The following is a 19,826-nucleotide window of genomic DNA, read 5'->3' as shown; positions in this document are numbered from 1 at the left end:
AGTTTCCATTTCACATTTTCAGCAAATATTTAATAGTTAATCAAAAATATGAAAGTAAAAATTGTACTTCTTTCCATCTTGTGCTCACGATTCATTATGCGAGTATCCTTTCACAATTATTAAAGCCTGAAACGACGACGATATATTAAAGCCTTTCGAGATTTGATCATTTGTACCGAGACGACAAATTTTGATTCAACGTTCTTAATAAAAATCCAAAGAAATCGAAAAACTGTTCAGGCCGCCATTGCTTATCGAACGCTTAATCAAAAGTTGGCGCTTATTAGCTGAAAAATAATGTAGATTTATTTTTCTGTAGTATTATAACGTGATATCGAAGATACTTTTTTTCCTGAGATATTCCAATGTAGCACAGCTTGCTTTGTCTACTAATGAAATTACTACGTTAATCCATAATGTATGGCATTGTTCTGGCAGTCTGAACAATGCCATACATTATGGATTAGCGAAGTAACTTCATTTCACTATAACATTTTCAGATACAGTAACATGTAAGCCAGGTCCAAAATTGTATTCTGTTTTAAAAATGTAACTTATGTATACGATTAATATATTTTCCTTACAGAAAATACGTTTATTCAACTCGTTTGGACATGACTGGGATAGTGTCGATAACTTTGTCTAAGCCGGAAATCTAATATTAGTATAAACATATCAAAATTATTCCGGTTACTAAGAACCTAGGGCTTAGTCTAGTTCAACAACCCATTTCTTTGATATAGCTGCTCAAGACCTCTGGTTTCTTTCTAAAACACAAAGCTCTTACATTCGGATAAAGTACGAGAGCGGAAAAGATGTCACAAAAACTATGTATGACAACTTTATAAATACAGAAAAAATATTTTCCTCGTACTGTGATAAGGATCTACCAGAAGAACAACTTTGAGCCGCCCAGACGGTATAGTGGTTAGATTATTTAATTACGGCAAAGCCTCGAGGGCTATCTGTCTAAGGGGAGGAATGCCTTCTTGGAAGACTTTCTAAGGGAAACTGGCTCGTATGCACGTTACACATGGGGAAAACAACGAAAACACTCATGCAGCCAACGTGTTCGCGGGATTCGAACCTCGGACCGAACTACCAGTGTTCAGCGACTTTGCCGCTCGGCCGCTGGTGGGCCTAGTGCTTAGAAGAGTCTACTGCGATACCAAGCATAAGGATAAGGATAAGGAACGGGGAACGTTGGCACTATGCCTGTACCATACGGTTAATTAGTATAGCACTACGTGCGCCATGATCTAGAGAAGCCTTAGGACAACACTCATTCAAGTACATGAGTAAATAATTGAAAATGAATGATTCATTACAAACAATTGTGATATACCTTGGCAGTAAAATTGTTGCATTTGTGTAAATAACAGGTTACGATACATTTAACATAATACGATGTAGTTAAGAAATGATATGTGTTACTGCATAAGACTTCTAACAAGTGATATATCATTAAACTTAATACAGGACACAGCGCGAGAATAAACTCCTGAGAAGAAGTCAAACATATAACTATAGAGAGATTATAATATGATAAAAATACGGTTCAGTATGATAAAAATCCAGTATAGGATGACAAAAATACAGTAGTTTACAGCAGATTACAGTAATGATGAATACAAAGGTATGGATTAATATGTTTGCGGTAAAATACATTGAAAATATAATGCCAGTTAAAAATAGATGTGCATATGACACAGTTTAAACAGGCAATAAGGAATTGTTGCATTTGTGTAAATAGCAGATTACGATACATTTAACATAATACAATGTAAATACGAAGTCATATATGTTATTGCATAAGGCTTCTAATAAGTGATATATGATTATACTTAATACATGATACAGCAACTGCGATACCAAAGGGCCCAGGTTCGAATCCCGGAGACAGCATGGATGTTTGCAAATGCATACTGCCTTTGCGGCATGGGAGCACTTTAAATACTTGGCCAGCCGAAAGTCCTCTCGATAGGTTGGTAATAGGGGAAGGAAGGTGGAAGACCATCGGACGAGTTTTCCCCCGGGTTGCTCTGTATCACAACTGGGGCTGTCATGTGTATAGTGCTCAAGGCTCTAGCCAACGACAGACGAAACCTTGCTCTCCTTGCCGCGACGAATTTCGTGACCTTGTTCTGATGTTATTGCCGAACAAGTGAGACAAGGCGCAACAACACAAGAGAATAACTTTGAAAGTACGAAGTATATCTGTATTGAAAGGAATGGAGGAACTTGATCACTATGGGAAAAAAATGTTTGCTATGTAAATTACTTCTAAGAAATTAAATCTCTCTTTAAAGCTTTCTTGCGTCATATAATAGTACTGTTGCAAATGCTAATTAAAATCTTCTTGATAATATTTCGCTCAAGGGCATTTGTATTTTTATTTGGAACTTTACTAACAGAGTCTAAGCTGAGTACTTATAAACGCATTACGCTTAACGTTAAAAATATTTCTCCCCTCATCATAGATGCTTCTTCCGATGCATCTTCACTTTCATCCTCTAACTGCCATCCCGAGATTCAAGCTTGTCGTCGCGCTTTTCAGCCAGACGACCTCGCTTATCGCTTCATTTGGCTACACTCCTGGCGACGATCTTCGACTCCAGTAACACCCCCGTTGCCCTCGCGCTCTCTCTCCCGTTTTATTCCCGGGCAGAACGGGAGCCACAGAAGTGTCTCCGGCGCTCACCGAACAAGTTATCGGCGCTCTTGTAGCTCGCGGATGTGACAGCTGCACGTGTGTCCCACTCATTCGACTCTGGATAGATAGCTGTATCCGTAACTTCCCAGTTTGCGTCCCCATATTAATACTTAATTAACCGTGGTCTCATATTTCACGAAAGGTAGACTTCGTGTGTTTTTTTTTATATTTATTATCTCCTCGGAGAAATTCTACGCGAACTTTTCTGCTGGTGGAAAAGTTGACTTTTCTCTTCATTCGACTGACTGCAGGTAAGATCTCGATAATCTCTATTATTCAAGTTGAAAGAATCTCTTCGCTTAAATGTTCACCTCGTTTAATAAAACTGTAAAGAATCAAGGCGTGAATGAAAGGCTACCATTTTATTTACATGTAATTGAAAAGTACTGATAACAATTTCATAAAAGGGAATGGTAAGCCAAATAAATCCCGTTTCCAGAAGTTTAATGTGTGATGAAGTATTATTACTGTTACAACCGATGTTTGATTTTACGAAACCGACAGTAAGAAAAATGGTAATTTAGAAAGCTATGAAGGAGGATGGCATTAAAAATCCATAACTCGTACCAACGGAAATCATTAAAATATTATTCATAAAAAGGCAAGCCCGTTATATTAAAAAATCTTCCTAGTATGTTAAATTTGGAACGTAATTTTTGTTAAACTGTAAATCCTTCCGAACCGGCAGGTCTCAAACCAAACAAAATGTTATCAAAATGGTATAACGTTTTCTCAACAGATTAGCAGATGTCGATTATGTAGCTCTAGCCGTTGTATGTCAGATAAAGTATTACCATTATTAAAACGTAAATACTTTACACTATTAGGTTCGGTATTCTAATTCTTACGTCGTGAGACTCATTTGAACGTACTTAATCTAAACGTGAAGAAGAAGGTAATCAGTTTCCAAAGGTAATCAATTTCAGAAGTCCAAACCTCCTTTGATTATCATGATGTTTCCTAGGAGCTTGCATCGTTGAACTCTTTAGATCTGGTATATGCAACATCTCTGGCATATTCTGGAGCAAGTTTTAATTGTTACAAAAACGAACGATATCGATTTACACTAGCTTGGCTGAGTATACCGTAGTTTTTACGGAACTGCGTTACGTAAATTTGGTTCCGCACGCCATGAATATTGCTTAGGTTTCACTTTTCAAGGTTTACTGCTTTTCAGTGAAAACATTTTCTGTTAATTGAAAAAGGTGAATTGTTATGTTAGTGTAATTGATTTTCTTAAAACAAATATTTTCTAGTGTTTCTAAATATCAAGTATTGATGATTAGAATATGAAATAGGATTATTTTATTCGTCATCAATACGCATTTATTAGTTTTGTCAGCATGTTAATGCTTTATCCACCATATTTCGGATAGTGTTGTTGCGATTATTTCTTTACACTTCTGATTTACATTTAATGTTTAGAGAACTTTAGCGATACTTTATTTTCTTCCAAGTTCGGCTGTATTTCATGGTTTCATTTTTAACTTAGAATGTATCTGCATGTGCCATATTGAGTCATTTATTGCAAAATTTAAATATGCTTTTTATTAAATCCAATATATTTATTTTAGTTGCTTCTCGGTGGTATTATGATACTTAGTTATAATTAGTGAATTATAATTTATAATACTCGTACTTTAGTTGTCGGTTGTATTATACTGTAATACTTCAGAATGTGGTAACAGAATTAAAACTTTACTGCAAGCGCTGTCCATTCGCATCTCTCAAAAGGGATGGAATTTCAGCCTCTTATTTTTTAAGTTTGTAGTTTTCAAATTGAGTTTATTATAGTAAGTCAGCATTTAATAAAATTGACTGTGATGGCGTCACGTTAAGAACAAAAGCTACTGAAAAAAAAGGCTATCGTGAATAGACTGGATTTTTTTTAATTAGTGTCAAATATTACAAATAATGAAAGATTAATTTGCTTGTTCTTATCTAATAACTTATGTGTTCACAGTGGATTTACCTTAACTACCTTTTAATGCCTGAAAAATGACTTCATGATTTGAATCTTGAAGATATTCGAATTTTGTATATTGCGTGATGCAGATATCATTTACGATTAGTTCATATGAAATTTTCTGTTTTTTACAGCTAAATGTTTTAAAACTTTAAGTCGAGCATGTTGAAATTTTTAAGCTTAATTAAAAATAGTGAAAGTTTTCAGAAACCAAAATCTTTTGCTCCATTTATCCTAAAAAAGATTTCAAAATTGTATTCAATCTTTTTCTTAGTCCGCTGACCTTTGATGTTCCAGTGGTTATTCTGGCTGCGATTAGCTAGCGAAAATCACTAAAAATTTCGCTGTATACAAAGTTCTTCGTGAACTCTCACGAAATGAAATTCTTTGGGAGAAAGACTGTACCTTTTGGAACTTAATTGTTTGAGATACTGCGGGATTTCTGGCAAGGAAGTTGGTTCACGCTTCCTTATTCATGTATTGTAAAGTGTTTCATTTTCATCTTTTTTTTAATTTATCAAATAGTATTCAGTTTATTTGCATATCAATATTTTAAAAAAATGAACACCTTATTTATTAAAGTTATAATAACATATTTTGAAAATCCAGACATATTTTCTGTGTCTCTTTCTGAACCCCCTATGGATGATTATTTTCGTCGTGGTTCAGTCTTCTTTACAGAACCTTTAAAGTATTATTGTAAAATTTGTATAAAAGTGTGATTTAAAGATGAAAATTATAAACTGAAGCGTTAAGTATTAATAATATAATCACATATGAAATTTTAAATTTGAATCTTTAAGCTTTTTAGTACCGAAAGACTATATATCGTCGTTAGCTGCACTTGCGAAAAGTCCGAACGACGTTACGTATCCAACATCACCTTGCTGATTGCATTGTGAGAGGACTCTCTCTCAACATAAATTTATGAAAATTTATAAACGGTCTGATTTCATTTCAAAAAAATTGTTTTTGCGTTTTCGTAATATTTTATATTATTGTTATTCGTATGGACTAAAAAATGTTGAAATGCAATTAGCATTACTTTGTTTTTTTATTTCGTAATATGTTGCTTTTTGTAAATATGATTCTTTGCTTGGTTTTTATAATCTTTTTCCCAGACCTTGTCAAATTCGTTAAATTGCACCGGTATAATTCGCATTCGTACGATACTTTCGTTCGGCACTAAATGGGTTAAAATTCTTATCAAAATGAGTGTACTTGACTGTATATCTCGTTTATCCACTTTCTTTACTCCGATATCAGCCAAAAATTTATTATAATTCATCAAACGTTTGCTATTACTTCCATGATATGGTTATTGAATCACAAGGACATTTAATACCGGTCATTTTGTGTAAAAGATTGTCTTAGAATGCAATTTCACTGATTATGTCTGAAAAATTCGGATGTTTTGAGATACCTCGTTTACTAAAATAAGAAAAGGACTGTAAGGACGTTTACTGAATGCAATGCTTTAGTTTCCCCACAGGATATGCTGTTTCAGCTTTCTGTATAAACGTGGGTACTGGCAGATTTAGTATGTTACTTACACACATTTGGATTTTTTCCTAGTCCTAACTGTATCGTGTGTGATCACGAAGTTCTAGACGCAAAACAGACTAATAACTGTCCATCTGTCGTGGAAAATGGTTTTTACAGATATTGTCGTAGTAATACTAAGACAGATAATTTAAATCTTTTAAACTCGTTTACCATTTTTATATGCGGAATTTAATTGGATATTTTTAGCGTTATAACAGGCTGGCTTCTTTTCCTTTTAGTGTTTTTTTTATAATTTTTTATTTGGTCTAGTTCCTTCTGTGTTTGTCCTCTGGTTTCTAAAATCAATTGAATAATCTTATAAACAATTACTGGTGGGGATAAAATTAATAAAATTAAAAAGAATCTTTTTCCTTATAAATTGATTTCATCATCATTCGAACGAAACGGTTTGCATTTAAAAACTCAGACTATGAGTATAGATCTACGTCTTGTTCTTTACTTACATGGCAATAAAATTCAAGAACCGTAAAATGTAAGATAATATATCAAGAAAGAGAAACCTTTATACTTATTTCAGAAGCCTCAATCTTAAACCCTTCATTTTATTTCATATCTCGTTATTTGAGTTTTATGCAGATTTACGACTGTTTCTAGGAAAGGAAGAAATTTGATCTCAAATAGCTGAAGCAATCTACGATGAATTTCGAAGGATGCTACATTTGAAATGTTAATGAATGTTAGAACTATGAAAGAGTAAGGAAATAAAATTTATTTCTATTCCATTTTTTTATCTCTTCAGTCGTTATTTTAATCAACCACTTTTAAATATACAATACCAATACTTAACATATGCTACCGCACTTTGTCGTAAATCTAATTAATGGTTGTTTTATTTACACCCGATGTCTGATAATAACGTTAATCGTTTTTGATCTTTACTGGAAATCGCACTTTAATCGTACTTATGAAAGTACTTATGAAAGTTACTTTTCATAATCGTACTTATGAAAACCACGAGTACTCTTACATATTTATGTTATGTATAACACTAGCTTGAAATCATTTTAAGGTTCATATTTATGCTTTTATATTTTATAAATACATAATTTAGCGAATAAGAGTTTTTATCATATGTGATTGTAAATCACGTATTTTATGAGGAATTTCAAATATAATCCGGAATTTTTATGCATCGCTCTTGCAAAATGTTCAATGTATGCATGACTCATTCGGTAAATACCTAAAGGCGGGAATTTGTCAGTAACAGTAGTTTTTTTTTTTTTTTTTTTTTTTCATTTCATTTATATTCATCACGTTGGTATATTAGTTTCCCAAAAGTTCGTCGGTGTAGGCGTTTCGCAGTGAATAATTATTAGATTTTTTACTAACAAAATTGTTCATTTTCACACACACAGGTTTATTTGAGACTTTAAAATCAATTAAATCTCTACTAAAACCGTGGGCATCGTTTTCAGTAAACCTTATCTGTTAAGTTTACTTTGCAACTTTTAGGAAGGGTAAAACTGAAGTCAGTAGACGTAGGTTATTAATGCTGTGCAAGAATGTACGAATTTGCAATCAAAATACATATCCATCTGAAAATAAAAACGTTCCTGAACGCTCGAACACGAGTATTATATTAGTAGCCTCTTCGTCGTCCGTAACGCGTCTAGAGCGTTCAAGTGAAATTTCTGCTGGGCGACGGTAAAGCGCTTCAAGCGTTCTTCTACATTTCAAAACTTTTAAACGTTTAAAACGCTTTCTAAATGTTTACTTATTTGAGTTTATATTTTTGTTTGTTCTAATACCTGCTAGAGGGCAGTACTAATCAGGCATTCTATTTCTTATTGAATTCCCCGGGTCTTTATGAATATTCGCGTCATTTTACATAGGATACAAGAGAGTGAGAGATATTCAACGTCTACTCAGCACAAAAAGAGAAAAAATGAGGTTATGAATTAGAAAGACAAAGAAGATATACGTTTGATGAGCACAGTCCATAATAACTCTACGATTGATGTTGAAACACGGAAAAGAACTGTAATAAAGAGTTAAGATATTTTATGGTATGTAAATTAAAAAATACATTTTGCAGTGATCCACAACCGTTTACTATTATGATGCTAGTATGCCCGAATCCCGGGATGATTTAGGCATTTCAGATTCGCAAAACGTTGTTTCAAATCTCAATACGCAGAATGCAAAATTATGCTCCTTTCAGTAGCTTAGTATTAAAATACATTTCTGTATCGAACCCTCCGTTATATATTTATGTTAATGCCATTACTTCCCAGAAGTAGATATTTGATTTTTACGCTAAAACGTAAGAAATTTAATTTCTTCCAATGCAGTCAACATTACAAAACAGTTTTCAATCTGTGGAATCGTTTTACTTCGTATACGAAGCAAAGGAAGTATTCTAATCACGAAAATTTAGGCTGTCGTATTTCAACGAAAATATATATTTTAGCCAATTTCGAATCCATTTCAAAGATATTTTTGCGTGAAATATGTACGTACAGACAGACCAAAGCTCTCCTTTTTACAAAGAGATTGTAAAATTCATTTAAAATGGATTCAGAAGAGATTTTATTGTAACATCTGTACTTACGTACATACGTATTTATCTAAAAAAAATCACTAGTCGTATAACGTTGAAATTTAGTATATGGGACTGCTATAACATGCAGTTGTGCACCACCCCTTTTTTGTTGCAATCCGCCACAGCAATATATATATGTATATATACTCCCGTTCTGTTACCTGGTTCGTTGATCTCGGTTTCTGTTATTGTCATACGTTGGTAAACTGTATTTTTTGTCTTATAAATGATTCAATTATGTTTTTATGTTCCGGTTAAGGGTTTTATGCCTTCAGGTTATCTGCATGCATTAGTTGTAGGATTATAACAATTTAAAAGTTGTTTAAGTGGTACTCAGCCTAAAGAAGTCTCTATTCGTTTACATTTGAAATTCGTAGTAGAATATTGAATTAAGTCAATTTCTGCAGCAAATTTAGTGTAAATCTTGCCCAAAGGCACTGAAAGTTAACTTAAAATTTTGTGCACCGAAAGTTTGGTTTTCCTAAACCGTTGGCCGATTTTTTTTTTTCTTTTTTTTTTTTTTTTTTTTTTTTTTTTTTTTTAAAGTGTGGAAACTCTAGTTTTATGCAAATTTTTTTAAAACTGTTTTAACTGCATTTCGTGCTTTGAGTTTTCTGTAGTTTCCAATTTTTAATGAAAACATTCTGAGTTTTATGTGTTTTTGCTCGCTGGGAAGTGAGAACTGAATTGATTGAATGAGAAATATACCGCCTACGAAATTCGAGGAAGTAAGTTTAAATGAAGAACAGCAAAATATATGTATAATTCAATAGGCATGCAAGGAAATTGTGGTGTCCATATCAGTTTGGTTTGGTTTATTAGATTACGGCAAAGCACTCGAAGGCTATCTGCCTTAAGAAAGGGATGCCTTCGTGGAGGACTATTTAAGGGAAACTGGCTCGCAAACACGTTACACATGGGGAAAACCACGAAAACATCAATGCAGCCAGCCCATTTGCGGGATTCGAACCTCGTACCGAACTACCAGTGTTCAGCGACGTTACCGCTCAGCCGCTGGTGGGCGTCCATATCAGAATTTGTACTTTAAAAGTGATTGAATTATATGGTTTTTATGCTCCGGTTAAGATTTTTATGACTTAAATTAATCTATATCCTAAGATTGCAGAATTAATCAATAATTTAAATGTCTAAAAACGCTAGGCCTAACTAGACCACCATTTGTTTACGTCTGAACTTTGCTAGAATAATTAATTAAATTAGCTGTGGGGGACCAAAGGTTAACATTCAGTTTTGAGCACCGAAAATTTGTCCCTCCTCCCTTCGGGCCGAATTGCTTGCTTTTGCATAGAAACTTTAATTGTAAAAATTTTTTTGTAGTAGTTTTTAACTGTATTTGGTGTTTTAGATTTTTCTGTACTTTACAAAGTTTAATGAAGATGTTTTAAGATTTTATGTGTCGCCACGAAGGGAGAACTCATTTGATTGAATTAGTAATACATCTTAAATGTAATTCGAGAAAATAAGTTTAAAATGAAGTATAATTTAATAGACCGTGTAAGGAAGTCTTGTGGTATCCACACCAGATAGTTTTTTTATAGTTCGTGGGGAAGATATAATATTTAAAAGCAATGTTTTTAATTGTATTTTATATCACAAAACGTTATGTATTTTATTATGGTTTTATTGAAATTATTTTTTTTTATAATTTTCCTTACCTATTTATTACATTTCATGCTTATACTTGAATAAATCCAAATATTAAATGAGCTCTGTGGCACAAAATCTCAGGTTATTAATTATACAGCCCTTGAAACACATGAAAGTAAAGTTTTGTTTAGATTTCTGATCTTAAGATCACGACATATTTTCGAAAATCTATCGGAATAATGCATTACAGCAAAACCTGCAAAAGCACATTATAACGGATTAATGAAACGATATTTCTTGTGTCAAATATATGTATTTTTAAAGTATTTGTGAGAGATACAGAAGAAATTGGAAATTGATCCCTTTGAAGAGTTTGCTTTGTTTGTAACGTTAGACACATCCCTGCACATCCTCAGTGGCTAACCCTAGAGAGGACACATGAGAATCCCATGAACTTATGACTTAACTTTAACAGCTTTTGCATATAATCGTACCCTAAACCACCTTTAAAATTGCAACTCAAACTTTGGAAATATATTTTTATTGAGAGTCATTAGGTTATTTTGGTTATTTTATTCTAAAAATCATTAGGTTATTTTGGTTATTTTATTGTAGAGTCATTAGGTTATTTTGGTTATTTTATTGTAAAGTCATTAGGTTCTTTTGGTAATTTTATTGTAGAATGAAAAGGTTATTTTGGTTTTTTTATTCTAAAACCATTAGGTTATTTTAGTTATTTTATTGTGGAGTCATTAGGTTATTTTGGTTACTTTATTTATCTTATTGCAGTCATTAGATTATTTTGGTTATTTTATTGTAAAATCCTTAAACTCTTTTGGTTATTTTATTGTAAAATCATTAGGTTATTTTGGTTATTTTATTGTAACGTCGTTAGGTTATTTTATTGTAAAGTGATTAGGTTATTTTATTTATTTTATTGTAGAGTCATTAGGTTATTTGGGTTATTTTACTGCAGAATCATTAGGTTATTTTATTGTAGAGTCAATAGGTTATTTTTGTTATTTTATTGCAAGGTCATTACGTTATGTTGAAGCAAGAGACGTGTAATCGAGCCCTGGATCTCTCGAATATGCGTCGAGTGTGCTTCCATTTATACCACGAAAGCATGCAGAAAAGAGGGAGAAAATATCTTATATACTCCTCCATTTTTAAAGGGCGGCTGGGAATGAGGGAACCCAAACGCCAATTCATGGTTGTGACAAATTTTTGTGCAAAACCTTTTAGTTCAGGCACCACTTAATAAAGTCGTTAGGCTATTTTGAAGCGGGAGACGTGAAAAATTTGCTGTGCCCTAGCCCGGAATTCTCCAATATGCGTCGAGTATTCTTCTAATTATACTACGAAACGATGCGGATAGGAAGAAGAAAATATAAGGTTCATAAAACGAAAATTTAGCATTTTGCGTTGGATAAAAAATATTTGAATTATTATTATTATTATTATTATTATTATTATTATTATTATGTAAAGGATTCAAGAATTTGGCATTCTGAGAGATTAAATTAGTATCAGTACATGCATTTAAATTTGAGAAAATGATGCATCCATCCTACCTTTACGAATAATTGTTCTCTTTGCTTTGCTAATTTCAAAGATATGAATTTCGAGTCAAGTGAGCCAAATATTCTGAAAAATGAATTTTAAACAGTTTTGAGATATTTATTATCTTGGGTGCAAACTCCTTCTTCCTTATGCCCAAAAATTAAGAAAAAAGTGTGTTGGACGCTACTAACAATGTTAAATCTGTAACTCTGCTAAGAAACAAAGCCCGGAAAGCACACAAAAGAGAAAACCCGAAATGAGTTTGTCAGAGGAGAGATTAGGATTTTCCTTTCCTTTCAGTCTCCTTCAGAAATATCGGGGATTAGTTACGATAGAAGATTATGTCGTCTTAAACCCGAGCGGACCTGGATTTGGAGCGAAGAGAAAGCTTTTCTTTTCCCACCCATCTTCGACCTCTTCTAGTATTAGAAGAGGAGGTCAACTGGATGGAACAATTCGAGGGCTCCTTTATTTAATTTCTTTGCTACACAATTTACGGAAATTCAATTATATTATAAAAGACTGCACGTTTCCTCCTCAGAAAAGATTTATTTGTCTGAGTCTTAAGTGTTATATGTTCAATATCTAGGAATATTAAGCAATTTATATTCTCGTTTCTTGCTTTTAATCGAAAAGCTATGTTTTAAAGGAGTTAATTATGTTTCAGGTTCTCCGAAATTTATATCCGTATACAAAAAAATAAATAAATAAATAAATAAAAGGGTCTTGTTAAAAAAAAAAACAAAAGTCTGAAAGTTTATCACTTAGTTTCAAAATAGCTCACCCGTTACAAAAGAGTTGATAAAATATTTATGATAGTAAAAGATGGTTCATAAGCAATTTGTCTTTTCGTAAATAGGACAGTCCGACAGCTTATAAAAAGAGTTCAATTTCAATTCATAAAATAAATCATAAATAGCATAAGTAATAATTATAAGTGAATCATATGTAGAGTTCATGAACAGAAAGTTAAAAATATAGATAGAGTTTATGAATGAAGAGTGAACTCTAACGTTTAAAATTAGTCAAAAAAATCCACCTGTTGGAATAAATGTGCAAAAAAACTGTCGATATTGAGGGTGATGAAACATGAGCTCAATAGAGACCCCTATGTCGTCAGAAGCATTTTATTTTCTCTTGAAGAAGAGGAACCTGTACCTGATACCCTCAGAAAACAAAAGAGTTGTATTCGAAATCTACGTCATTTTCAACTTATTTTCCTGCTTAATTTAAAATTTTGCACCTGAGCTTTCCTCTTCTAAATATCTCTTATTTCTATGCAGGTCAGTGCTCATTTGATGTCATCAGAGATTCAAGTATAATACTTATCGGAAAGTTATGTTAGTATTCTATTTTAATTCTCCTGTTCATAAGGAATCTATGTTATATATGCAGAATTCCAGAAGATCAAGAAAAATTAATTGTGTTGTTTAATACTAATTACTAGGAACAGCTCTTTGTGAAAGTTGTATTGTCTCAGTCAGTACTATCAGTAATGGTTTTAAATAAATTTACCCGATGAATCCGAATAAGATGAGTATGAACGAGAGTACGAAAGAACCGAATACCAGAAGTATTTTAAGGGCCCGAGCGTCTCCAATGTGATTTTGACGTAGCATGTTTCTTTCGTCGATGAAAAAATGGCGGAAACAAATGTTTACAACTGGAAGAAAATAGAAAAGAAAATATTTGTGCAAGTATTGCAGTAGAAGCAATGATTGTGTTAAACGTGTTCGCTAACAATCCACTTAGGAATGCAATAACGTTGCAAATAAATGCATCATAGTTGCTATTTTTTCATATTATCCTTCAGACGAAAGGCTAGCTGAATTCTCACTGGCACTGTCTCAATTCACAGAGAGATAATACTGTCATCATATGATTCGATCAAATATGAAATTTTATTTATGATTCAAATTGGGTTTCTGTATGGGATTATAGTTCATTCATTAGTTTGGAAAGACATTAGGTACTTCGGAGCAGGAGAGATGAAAAATGAGCAATGCCCTCGCCTGGCCTCAAACCATGGGCTGAGTGGGCTGACTACTACACCACGAAGGCATGTTAAGAAGGCGGGAGAAATACCTTATAAGTTAAGCAAAGAACGGTGAACAGCAATAGTGGTTAATTACAGAAAATGATAACTCTAAACGAGAGGAATTCTCTCCATTTGATATATATTAGTAGAGAGGAAGAACATGAATGCATTCCAAGTTAGAAATGAAATGAAGTTTACTTTTCAATTCACCTTTTCTCCCATTAATACCATTTACATCTCAATTTATAAAATCCCTGTCTCGGGTATGAATTTCTTGGAATGGTTTTTCATTCATCGACAGAGTAGCTTAATCTATATTATCAAAACAAAAAGAGCTTAAAAATTTCGAATTGCAGAATATCAGACACTAGTTCTTTCTGTAATAAAGAAAGAGACCGATATGTTTCAAGAAACATCGAGCATTTCGAAACATTTCATATCTGTAAGTATTCTTATGCTTTCATATTTCGAATTCTATTCCTAAATGGGATACATAACGTGGAATAATCGATCTTTTCTTTCCTTTTCTTGGAACACTAGAACTTCCTCGTCTTTCAAAATATAAAATGTCTGAAATGCAGAGCTGCTGGTTGAAAAGAATTTTCCAATGTTTTTAAATCAATATTCTTTTTTCCGTTTGCATATTTTTTCAATGTACAATTTTCAAAAGAGAACTTCTGTTGAATTCTCATTTTTTTAACTTCTTGTATGTTTTCTAAAATCTGAAAGACCAGCGAAATTCAGCCTTTATAAAATATGACCAAAACAAGAATACTCTTTCGTATGTATCGTATTTTGTTGCATTTTCTAAAATCATTCACTCGATTTTCATTTTAAATCTCAATCTAGCTTACGTTTTAAATTTAATTCATATTCAGTGTTCAATATTTTTAGTTTTCCCTCAAAATTAATTATGCGGAATGCTGTCAAGTTTTAATAAATGATCCAACTGCTGTCATCTGTCTTTCAATAACGTTTTACATTTCTAATACAGCCTTTATTTTTCCACTTAAATGCTTATAATGGGCCACGTGGTATGAAATAGTGTATCAGAACGTCTTTTAATTTAAATATAATTTTATATGAAATAAGTCTGGTGGAATCCTATTTTAGAAAGAACAAAAAGTAAAGTTCATATGATTCTTCATTAACTATATCCAGAAATATAATAATCTTTATTATTTTAATGTTATTTCTTCCTAGAATTTTGCCTCAAACAGTTCTACCATCTCGCCATTAAATAATAAAATTATACCGTTAAACTGTAATAAAAATACAACCATTCCTCATAATGATGTTTCATGTTATGCTCTTTTAATGACTTTAAATAAATTTGAAGCAGAAATAAAATTTATAGTTTGATTCAATGCAGTAAATAAATGTACTGCTCGTCAAAATTAAAGGATACTGATTGAAATCAACTGTTATTTAAAAAATATTCAAAATCAATTTGTACTAAATCATTATTTACCATAAAGTACATGTTTTCCAGTTCATTAATGTCAAGATCTTGAATTTAAAGTCAAATTTACGTAACTTCAGGAATGATGGAATAATGGTCTTTACTATTCGTGGCATATTTTCGTTTTATATTGTGCACATTCACCTACCACAGAAACACATTTGATTTCATAGAATTTCAGAAACTGTTAAGTTACGTAGAATCTCACGTCACTCGTCTGAAATTGGTATGTTTAACAGGGAAGAATTTGGCATGCTGTAATTTTAAAACAATGGCATCGCACACATGTTCAATTAGGTTGTTGCTTGGTGAGCAAGCTAGGCAGTCCACTACAGTGATAACTTCAGTTTTGAAGCACTTTGACAGCAGGGATGATCTATGCAGACGAGTATCATCGCCAAATAGCAAATAGTATGACCTAAACATCCTAAACAATATTGTATTAGGTTCCAGGACATCATTCACATACCTGGTATCGTTTACGGTACATCCATAAAAGATACGCAGCTTAATGCGGAGATTGTTTAGCAAGTCCTCCCAAACCTTGAAACAGTTTCCATGAAAACTGGATCTCTCATGAAGAAAGAAAGTCAAGTTACGTGTTCCTTCCACTCTTCGTATCAAAATATAGTTAGAATCACAATTTAGGTTATATGCACACTCACAAAAGGAGCACACTGTCTAATTCTTCTCAGCTATGTATAACATGAAGACAGCTCCAGCTTGAAATGGTCATTCTGGAAGATGAAGTGAGTGAGATACAATCAATTGATTTTCTCGTGTAAGGTCCAAACTCCTGACCTTCATGCAGCAGCAGAACGGTTGATTGAAGTTCCTGTGGCAACCGAAATGTCTCAAACCGACTCGCTTCATGTCATTTAATAGTTTCTTAAGTTAACACTGACAGAAAAGACCTTCAGATTCTAAGATTTGCTCTTGCCTAAGCTGTATATTAACCCACTCATTGTTTAGAAACAGCTTCAAGTTCTTGATATGAAACTTTGAGGAGTATGCAGATCTTAGTTGCCATTTGCTTGTGTTTGATCTGCTATATATATATATATATATTATATATATATATGTCTACCAGTTTACAGCCGTTTTTGCCTTTTAGTTTGAATCATAGTTAATGAATACGAATCACTGTCAAAACTTATATCAACTTTAAGCAACGGTGCACACTCAATTCTAACATGCATCCGATACACAGCACATTATCAGCCATTTAATTTGAATATTTCGTTCGCTAACAGTACTCAAAAGCTCAGGTTTGCATTCAGTGAGAGATAATTATCGTAAATATTTACACTACTGGACGTTAGTTGAAAATTTTAATCAAATAAAAATACAATGTTTTCAAGATTTTTGCTTCACTCTTGATGAGCAGATAGAGTACACGTTCGATAATCCGGCAAGTTTGGAATATCGATAATGTCAAATTATCAAATATCTGACCAACTTATTATGAAAAAGCACAGCAAAAACAATTTTCAAAACGTCATTTAATACGTTCTGAGATTGCGAAAGTTCAGGAACGTGATGTAAAAATGAAGATCTCATCGGGTAACTCTAGAAATTCAATAAAGGAAAATATGTCGCAAGATAAGTAAAAATTATGTATAATGTATTATTCAAAATAATAAATATTTATTATATTTTCTAAACCAATATTCAAAATAATAAATATTTATTATTTTGAATATTGGTTTAGAAGCTATTGCTTTGCTGTTGCATGAAGACTACTCAGAATTCGATTTCGACCTCGTTCTCAAAGCATCAGTGGACAATATTTTCATTATTTTCCCATAATTCTATTAACAGTTCTATAAAGTACATTAATGCTATAGAGTGTGACCTTCTTTGGTAATATACACTAGAGTCCAACTCCTAACAGACTTGGATGAATTATCGCTGTATTTGAAATTAACGACAGAGACTTAAGAAGGTTAAAATAACATCAAATTATTAAATCAGAACTTGAACATAAAATGCACGTCTCGTATTCACAAATCAGCGTCCATTTGTGGCGATGTAATTTATAGTAAGGCTTAACACCTTATTTTAAATTCTAAGTTGGCTCAGAACTTCTCACCGACGTAACTGTTAAATTTCGAGGGAAATAACACGAAGCAATTACTATCTTATCGGACCTGGCGAAACGTTGGCACGAGAGGCAGAAAAGCGTTGTCTTGCAGTCCGAAAACCTCGACTTAAATACTCTCTAACTGATTTACATTTCTGGTGGCTCACCACCGGCCGAACGATAAAGTCGCTTAACACTGGTAGTTCGGTCCGATACTCGAATTCCGCGAACGCGCTCGCTGCACAGTCGTTTTAGTAGCTTTTTCCATGTGTAACGCGTATACGAGCCTCTTTCCCTTAGAAAGTACTCCACGAAGGCATCCCTCCAACTAGGCAGATATCACCTCGAGGTTTTGCCGTTAATTGCATAAAGCAAACCATTTCTGGTGAGGAAATGGAAAAAGAGAAGTTGCAGTAAAGGTCTAAATCACAATAACACAGTGTAAGAGATAGAAAATGACGCGAAAATATCAGAATAAAAAAATAACTAAGAATGCAATACTATATACTTATATTTACATGATGTCAATAATGCAATATTACATACTGATATTTACATGATGTCAAGAATGCAATATTACATATTGATATTTACGTGATGTTAAACTAACAAAAGGTTTTATACTAAGTATGCTACCACATTGCAGTACTTTCCCCAAAGATGGTTATTTGCTGATAGGTTGAGGTCAAAGACGGTGAAACTATCATTTTTCCTTTATTTTGTAAGAAACAACTTTATCAGTATGCACAAAAGAATTACTCATATCGTTCTTGCAACAAGAAGAGGAAATATTTAAATAGGAACATTTCTTTTGAGTTTGTGTATAATTTTATAACGATATTATCTCGATGAAGAGATTTAAGATGTGAGCTAATGATGAGAAATAAATGTGAATCCTTTGCTGCTAATCACTTTGGCAGGAAAGGCATCATGTGACATTAACGTGACGTGATAATATAACTTCGTTCTACACGCCAAATGAAGCTAACTTGAGCTCTAGTAATCAGCTTCTGAAGATGATCGGCAAAAAGGTAACCATGCCACATTTATATAATGTGATAAAATAACTTATCAAATTATATAAATGTCGCTTCCAGTAACTAAAAAACGATTCATTCAAAATCCCCCCCCCCAAACATGGCTTTTCTAAGAAGTGCTGGATTGTAGTAAAAGAGGAAACTATGTTGTGATATTTTTGTTTTTTACATTATTAAAAATAAGGAACGCCGTACTCGCTTCATAGCTTAGTATTCGTATCTAGATTTTGCTCCATATAAACTTGTGCAAAATTAAAATTTTAACATGAGCAGTTTGTCAGAAATTTTCTTATTCCATTGACCACGTTCTTGTAATAAAACTTGTTAGCACGTCAACTTGGCAACTGGTTTGGATCCCGGCAAAGACATTATTTTTTCTTAGTTCCCGCCTACAAAACTCAAAGATTATAATTTGTAATTTCAAATTCCCGATTTTAGGCAATGTTAAAAATTACAACACATTAACATAAATATAAAGTAGACACAAAGATACTAGAAATATTTATTTTCTATTATACAGCATGAATGCTATATTGCTCCATTTATAACTTATGGTGATTTCGTGTTGTAAGATGCAGTTGATTTTTATCTCTGCAATGATGCCCAGATTAATATGTGTAGGATAATAACGCGTTACCCCCTGGTTTGGCTAGCAGGGTATCGTTCCCACTTCCTTTTCTACCTAATACTTCTAAGAAATTTGAGGAATTATTGCATTTCTTCAATGCTTTCGTAATATACTTGTTTAGCACTTCCACCAAGCAAATGGACGATCGGCAATTCAAATCTTTGTGAAAATTTAAAAATAAAATTTAAAAATCTGAAAGCTTTCAGATTTTACATTACTCCAAATAGGGCGTTTCTTAATTTTTTTGTGTTACCTCTTTTATTAAATATCATATTTTAAGTACTCGAACCACAAAATTCACTTCAACAGCAATATAGCAAAATAATTTTAAAATGAGCCTATCTTTAGAATTTCCGATACACAGTCTCGCGCACTGGAGATAATTTTTTTTTGATACAGTGTTGCCATTGCTCTCTTTGAAATCCTTGAGTTGGTTAATCAACAATTTGTTGAAGTGCTACAAAATACAGGGTGCTTCAGCGTTCATAGCGTAATTTGACTTGCGTAGCACCATGATGTACTGCATGAATGCGCGCCACCTCGTGCCGCATTCGTGTACTCATGAGCTGCCATTTCGAATGGGAAAGTGATATGGATCGTTGGAATGCACAGCATCGTGC

At 32.9% G+C, this 19,826-nt stretch overlaps 1 protein-coding gene across 1 annotated transcript in view; it reads left to right on the top strand.

Moving 5' to 3' along the window:
- Positions 1-2,673: 2,673 nt before the first annotated feature.
- The window catches only part of LOC118193542 (teneurin-m-like), an 826,904-nt gene continuing 809,751 nt past the window's right edge, over positions 2,674-19,826 (top strand). The window contains exon 1 of the mRNA XM_085808642.1: positions 2,674-2,964. The gene's annotated coding sequence lies outside the window, so the exon portion shown is untranslated. The remainder of the gene's footprint in view (positions 2,965-19,826) is intronic.

Source organism: Stegodyphus dumicola, chromosome 1 (assembly GCF_044657685.1).
Source record: "Stegodyphus dumicola isolate Sdum_Otavi_A_Nest chromosome 1, ASM4465768v1".
NCBI classification, from domain to species: Eukaryota; Metazoa; Arthropoda; class Arachnida; order Araneae; family Eresidae; genus Stegodyphus; species Stegodyphus dumicola.
This window is presented reverse-complemented; position numbering and strand designations above follow the sequence as displayed.